Below are 7601 nucleotides of genomic sequence, written 5' to 3' on the forward strand. Positions count from 1 at the left end.
AGAAAAATGTTTTTCTATTTCAATTTTTCATTCTTCGTTTCCTAATAAGTTGGAAGTTTCATGTAGTTACTTGATCTAAAAAGGAAATCTTTAGGACTGTCACTAAATGCTTTTAGAGGCAGAATTAAAACACGCTTCCATGCTTCCTACTTTAGTAATGAGAGCTAGATTATTATACTAAGTTCTTCAAGAAGGCTGGTTGTCTGCAAGAAGGGTCTGTGTTTACCTCATGTGTCTGATTTGGCACGTAGCCAGGAATATTCATGTACTTCTGAAATCAGACACAGTATTTAGACTTGAAATAAATGACTAAACAAAAGACAATATATAAGTTACCATGACTTTTTCACTAATTTTAAATGGTTTGAACTAAGAAGTGTCACTCTGTATCAACTTATTGCTAAACACTGTATATAAAGAAAGTAATACAAAAAAGATCCCATTGACATGAAAGCTTGTTTCTTATTATATTGTGAAACAAATACAATCATGAACTCATTCTGTTCTAATAACTTAAGGTGTTTATCAACCCACATATCTAGCTTGTTCCTCATATTTTTTTCCACTGATGCTGTTTATCATTCATAAAAGACTTAAATTGCTTTTCCTTCCTGTATCACCTCAGCTATGTGTGTAAAAATTGTTTATTTCTATGTTTGGATTCCTTAGAAATTTTCAGCAAAAGGGCCTCTAAATACATTCACCATGCAGATTTTTTTTTCCTTTTAAGTTAACTAATATTTCCTTGTTGGGTTTATGCTGTTTTCGGTTTGGTTAGATAATTAGATACCACAGACACCTAAGTATGAATTTACTTCAGGACAGGCATCTCATTTCCACTCAGGGAAGGTCTCAGCTGAAGCTAGCCATACCAGCACTAAGGGAGGAGTGAGAGCCAGCAGGCTAAGGTTGGGTGTGGATAGGCACTTTCTGTTCAGGTTTAAGAGGTTCTGTATGTCATTCAGAAAATATATAGAAATAAACACTACATTGAAAAAGCGTCACTTGCCTGGTGAACTCCTTTTAAGAGCCATAGTATTTTGACATTTTTTACTAAGAATCAGCTTTACTGAACTGTGGCAAATTGGTCCTAGGCAGGGATTTGAGTAGTTTCCAGAATTCGTTTGCCTGCCAGCAAAATAAAGTAATATTTACTTCCTGCTGGACTTACTGCAATTTTTTTAGACACACACGGCTGAGTCATAAGCTGAATTTCATGTTTTTCTGCTACTTCAAAATGATAGTGCTCTCACTGACATGTATCCACCCTCCCAGCTAGCTTGGCATCTTCCATTTGCCACTTGCTCAGCATACATTTCCTCCAGTTACTTTTTTACATTATTCAGTTTATTCCCTCTTGTACAGAAACTTTCACTTCCAGAGAGAGCTCAGCAGTATATAACTGCTGTGAATGAGTGCCCCTGCAGATGAGAAAAAAGCATATGTCATGTGAATATGTTAGAAATGTGTTTAGTTGACTTGAAGTGATGTTAGCAAGCAGATTAGTGTGAAGCCATATTAGGTCGTTCTGGAGCATTTCAGAATCCTATGTTCTTTTAGAATCACAGAATTGTTTAGGATGGAAAAGACCTTTATTCATCAAGTACAATCATTACCTAGCACTGCCAAGACAACCACCAAACTATGGCACTAGGCACCACATCTACACGTCTTTTAAATACTTCCAGGTATGATGACTCAGCCGGTTCTCTGGGCAGCCTGTTTCTATGCCTCACAACCCATCCTGTGAAAAAATATTTTCGAATATCAAATCTAAATCTCTCCTGTTTCAACTTGAGGCAACTTCTTCTTGTCCTATTCCTTGTCACCTGGGAAAAGAAATTGACATCCACCTCACTGCAACGTCTTTTCAGATAGTTGTAGAAAGCTATAAGATCTCCACTCAGCCTCCTTTTATCCAGGCTAAACAACGCCAGCTCCCTCAGCTGCTCCTCATAACACTTGTGCTCCAGACCCTTGTCGTGGAGAGGACCTCGAGATTAGTTTAAGGGACAACAGGGTCCAAAACATCTTTTATTAAACCGGTGAGAAACAGGGTTTTAGCACTCCAAAAGTGACTTAAATATAGGTTCGGATATCAGTTGAGGAAAATTATTAAGGGGGCAGCAACTAATACAACAGGTGGTCCACAGTGTGCATGCACATGGCTTCACCCAAAACAATGCTGGAACCATCTCTGGGTCTGGGAAGAGTATACAATTTTCTGAACACGATACAGGATTATTCTTAAAGAGATACAGATACACGTAGTGAGTACGGAAAGTGTACGCTCGCGATTCCACGAGGGTAAATTTATAATACACTCGCAATCCTGCGAGGGTTAATTTACTTACACGTGCAAATGTGCACAGAATACTACACGTGCTTATATGGAAGCACAGGAGGAAAATACACTTGCGATTGTGCAAGGAAATAATTTAAAGTACGCGTGCAAATGTGCACGGAAAGTTACTCGTGCTTGTATTAAACACAGAAAGTTACACGTGCATATGTGCACGGAAAGGATAAATACACTCGCGATTATGCGAGGAAATAATTTTATACGTGCTTGTATTAAGCACGGGAAGTTACACACGCAAATGTGCACGGAAAGTATAAATATACCCGCAATCCTGTGAGAAGTTTTACTCACACATGTGGCAGCAAGGCAAGCGGAGTCTCCATCCCGGGAGGGGGGGAGCTCTCGGTGGCAGCATCCTGCTCGTGCTCCGAGAGACCTGCGACAATGGGCGGAGTCTCAATGAGAGTCCCGTTTTTTATAGGCTGATCAGACCTGACTGTAGGCATTCTAGAAGCTTCTCTGCACCCCCACACTGGCTGTGGGGTGCCTCTGAAGCCTCCAAACATCCCCCACACTGACCGCAGGCACCCAGCGGCTCACTGGTGCCTCGGCACTCCCTTGTCCTAATGGCACTGGCCAGGGTGCTCTGGGGCCAAACAAAAGAAGCTGTTAGCCTCAAGTAACAGAAAGAGGGAGATGTGCCTACTCCTTCCATACTGAAGGAGGGGGGAAAAGAGGGGGGCTTGCTTTCTGCCACAATCCACCCCGTGACTACAGTCATGGTCTGATACTTTGGAGTGGTGGTGCAGTCACCTCTTGCCTCCAAGGTAAAAAGGGGACACTTCTGCCGGTGAGCCTTAATGTCCACTGCGGATCACCGTATCTCATGGGTTGACTTAACCCTGCAAAACAGCTATTAATAACAATCAACAATAGAATTGAAATAATCAGAACAATCAACAATTACCTGAGGTAATTATTGAGTCCCAAACATCAGTCACAGTTCGTTAGTGTTTCCAGTCCTGTGACTGCCTTTCTTCTGAATGGCTCGCTGGTGTTAGTTGGATCGTCTTCCACCCCGTCATTGTTGGTGTCATTTCGTTTCCAAGGCATCTGGATCCTCTTCCTCCCCGCCATCTTCCTTTGCCCTGCAAGGAAACACAAAAACAGACCTCCGTTCCTTTGCAACCGGGCTTTCATTTTTTTCATTACAAAAAAAGAAAAGAAGACAGCAGTGCCACAACATTGAAGGACAGTTTTGTAACATAAGCAACTTCCTAGCTTGTTCTCCATGTTATTGACAACATTCTTCAACAGAGATGGACAAATACACATCCAACTCATGCACTGTTGAAATTTTTAGCCTGTTGAATTAATATGAACCATCACCAACCATGACCTGTGCTAATGCACTGAGTTGAGAAACAGAGTGGGAAATGAACTAACACACCCTGTGCTTAGGGTTTCCTGCTCCTGACAGCTTATTGAAGACACAATGTGTCTTATGGTTAAATCTACCACCAAACATGAGCCAGGACTCAAATTTTGGTGATCAAACTAAATATAGTTTTGTGAATCTTGAAACTGTGCTCAGTTCAAAGCAGGGAGACAGGGAATAGTTCTCTTTGGGGTGATAGGGTAGATCAGCTATTCAATTAATTTTCCACAGCTCAGTCCAAAAAACCTGTACTGTTTCGTGGATATAGCTAGCTGGTTGACAGGTTTTTGGAGGATGCTCCATTATGCAAAGCTGTCATGACCTTAATCACAATAGAGACAATAAGCAAGGAAGAATACCTGGTTACACATGACAGCCTCACAGTGGTATGGATTTTTTACTAGACTTGAGAGACCAAAAGAAGCTAGAATCTCTGCAAAGCACATTTTCAGATAAAACATGCACAAAACATGTAAAGAAGCCAACAAAGTCCACTGACTGAAAACACACCAGACTAGGATGTTTGATTCAATACTACAGGTGATCAAAACCCGGAGTGACTGTCCCCAAGCACTTTCCTGAATTTCCTCTTTGTTTTCATCTAGGGTCAAAATGTTTCATTCACAAGCCTGCACTGTGTGTGCTTAAACTACCTCTGTGGAATAACATGTTGAACTAGCTCAGAAGGTTCTGAGCAGAAATTATCTCTTGGACCTTTTGTTTTGGGGGCAGGTCTTTATCGAGTCGTTGCCTGTTATTGACTCTTTGTCAAAATCATTAATGGCCTCCATAATGCCCCATTTAGCTGCTGTGGAGTGCCAGTTAATTTTTTGATAGCAAGTAATGTTAGCAGCTACTTTTAGTAAGCAGCAGTGCTGAGGCATATTGCCAGGTCCTAATGCCAGCTGCCTCTGAACCTCAAAGAGAACACTGAGCCGGGGCGGGGTTGCTGGTCCCAAGCCGTGGCTTGTTTTTTTCTTCAGTTTGAAAGAGATGGGGGAGCACTCCCGCTCCCAACGAGGAGGAGGAGGCGGCTAACCCGGGGAAGGTGTTTGCCTGCCAGTGCCCGCGAGGTCAGGCTGCTCCGCCCCACACCACTGGGACTTGGATGGCAGGAACAGTGCGGGGGGGCCATCCAGGAGGAGGTGAGTGGACAGGCAGTAGAAGCTTTACGGGGGAAAGTTGCCTCCTTTTTTTGGGTCACGCCCGTACTGGACATGTATTCCTAGTGGCTCTTTCAGGCTGCCCCGTTTCATGCCGCCAGTCCCAGGGCGGTCGCTGGCACTCCCAAGGTTGGGCTTTGCTATGCCGGACCCTCCGAGTTGCCGGTACGAGGGAGGGACCGTCTGGGCATCGCAGCTAGGGACAGGTCGCGGTCTCGACTGCGATGGGCAATCGGGACCAACCGGTTGGGAAGGGAGTGGCCAGCTATAGCAAACCCACCAAGGCTCCCACGAACCGGTCACAGCGCCAGCAGTACCGGATCCCTCGGTAGAGAGTGGGGAAGTGTCCAAACTACCACTCAACAATATCCGATCACCCTCGGCACACGGGGCAACACAAACAAAGCATGTACACGTCTCCATTTCAATGAGAGGTTGCACATCCTCTCTTTCTATTTCATCAACACTGTTTTCAGTGTCGATAAGCGAGGGGGTGAAAGGACCTTCACTCAAAAAGCCCGTACATTTGTTTTGCCGCAAAACCTCTTCCTCTATTTGGAAGTCAAGTTTATGCACATCCCACGCTAAGTTAAAGCAAACGGCCGGAAGGAAACACACTGCGAGACACCAAGTTGCTGCAGAAATGTTACTCAACCCTCTAAATAGTTCCTCCATCTCTGATACCCTCCTCGCTGCGCCAAAATTGTCACGGAGAGCACCCTGAGATTAGTTTAAGGGACAACAGGGTCCAAAACAACTTTTATTAAACCGGTGAGAAACAGGGTTTTAGCACTCCAAAACTGACTTAAATATAGGTTCGGATATCAGTTGAGGAAAATTATTAAGGGGGCAGCAACTAATACAACAGGTGGTCCACAGTGTGCATGCACATGGCTTCACCCAAAACAATGCTGGAACCATCTCTGGGTCTGGGAAGAGTATACAATTTTCTGAACACGATACAGGATTATTCTTAAAGAGATACAGATACACGTAGTGAGTACGGAAAGTGTACGCTCGCGATTCCACGAGGGTAAATTTATAACACACTCGCAATCCTGCGAGGGTTAATTTACTTACACGTGCAAATGTGCACAGAATGCTACACGTGCTTATATGGAAGCCGGGAGGAAAATACACTCGCGATTGTGCAAGGAAATAATTTAAAGTACGCGTGCAAATGTGCACGGAAAGTTACTCATGCTTGTATTAAACACGGAAAGTTACATGTGCATATGTGCACGGAAAGGATAAATACACTCACGATTATGCGAGGAAATAATTTTATACGTGCTTGTATTAAGCACGGGAAGGTACACATGCAAACGTGCACGGAAAGCATAAATATACCTGCAATCCTGCGAGAATTTTTACTCACACATGTGGCAGCAAGGCAAGCGGAGTCTCCATCCCGGGGAGGGGGGCTCTCGGCGGCAGCATCCTGCTCGTGCTCCAAGAGACCCGTGACAATGGGCGGAGTCTCAATGAGAGTCCCGTTTTTTATAGGCTGATCAGACCTGACTGTAGGCATTCTAGAAGCTTCTCTGCACCCCCACACTGGCTGTGGGGTGCCCCTGAAGCCTCCAAACATCCCCCACACTGACCACAGGAGCCCAGCGGCTCACTGGTGCCTCGGCACTCCCTTGTCCTAATGGCCCTGGCCAGGGTGCTCTGGGGCCAAACAAAAGAAGCTGTTAGCCTCAAGTAGCAGAAAGAGGGAGATGTGCCTACTCCTTTCATACTGAAGGAGACGGGAGAGAGGGGGGCTTGCATTCTGCCACAACCCTTCACCAGCTTCGTTCCCCTGCTTTGGATACATTTCAGTTCCTCAGTGTCTTACTTGTAGCAAGAGGCTTAAAAGTGGATACCAGTATCTGAGGTGTGGCCTCACCGGTGTTTAGTACAGGGGGATAATCACTTCCCTAGTCTTGCTGGCTACACTGTTTCTGGTCCAAGCCAGGATGCTCTTGGCCTTCTTGGCTACCCTGGCACACTGCTGGCTGTTCAGCTGGCTGTCAATCAACATCCCAAGATCCTTTTCTGCCAGACAGCTTTCCAGCCACTCTTCCCCAAGTCTGTAGTGTTGTCTAGGGTTGTTGCAACCCAAACGCAGGACCTGGCACTTGGTCTTGTTGAACCTCATACAATTGGCCTTAGTCCATTGATTCAGCCAGTCCAGATCCCTCTGTAGAGCCTCCCGACCCGGAAGCAGATCAACACTCCCACCTAGCTTGGTGTCATCTGCAAGCTTACTGAAGCTGCACTTGATCCTTTCATCCATGTAATTAATAACGATATTAAACAGAACTGGCCCAATACCGAGCCCTGGGGAACACTAGTTGTGACCGGCTAGCAACTGGGTTTGACTCCATTCACCTCAAGTCTTCGGGCTCAGCCACCCAAACATTTTTTTACCCAGTGAAGAGTATTCTAAAACTTTTACTTTGCTAAAATTTGTACTTTGCTAAAACTTGTACTTTGCTAAAAGTCCATGAGTTAGCATGGGGCCGTTTGATGCTTAAAAGCCTAGTCAGGTTTAATGAGATTCCTCATACCCACTGAGTGCCAAACTTGGGTACCTTTCTTATTTTATTTCTCAGTGCACTGACACAAGGAAAAAAAAAAAAGCTGAAAAACTGCACTCTCTGCTCACAAGGTGCAGAACTAGTGACAAAGGAAATTGAAAAGGTTGAGTTGC

At 44.7% G+C, this 7601-nt stretch overlaps 1 long non-coding RNA gene across 2 annotated transcripts; it reads right to left on the bottom strand.

The window, feature by feature from the left end:
- Positions 1–289: 289 nt before the first annotated feature.
- On the bottom strand, positions 290–6353 carry LOC139827391 (uncharacterized). 2 transcript variants are annotated; one of them, XR_011737921.1, is made up of 4 exons: positions 6282–6353; positions 3270–3450; positions 2654–2738; positions 290–1829 (listed from the first exon to the last, which is right to left on the bottom strand). It is a non-coding gene; the product is annotated as an uncharacterized lncRNA (long non-coding RNA). The 2 variants fall into 2 exon arrangements; XR_011737920.1 differs by having other exon boundaries at positions 6254–6335.
- Between the last annotated feature and the right edge of the window lie 1248 nt (positions 6354–7601).

This window comes from Patagioenas fasciata, chromosome 2, assembly GCF_037038585.1.
Source record: "Patagioenas fasciata isolate bPatFas1 chromosome 2, bPatFas1.hap1, whole genome shotgun sequence".
Lineage (NCBI taxonomy): Eukaryota > Metazoa > Chordata > Aves > Columbiformes > Columbidae > Patagioenas > Patagioenas fasciata.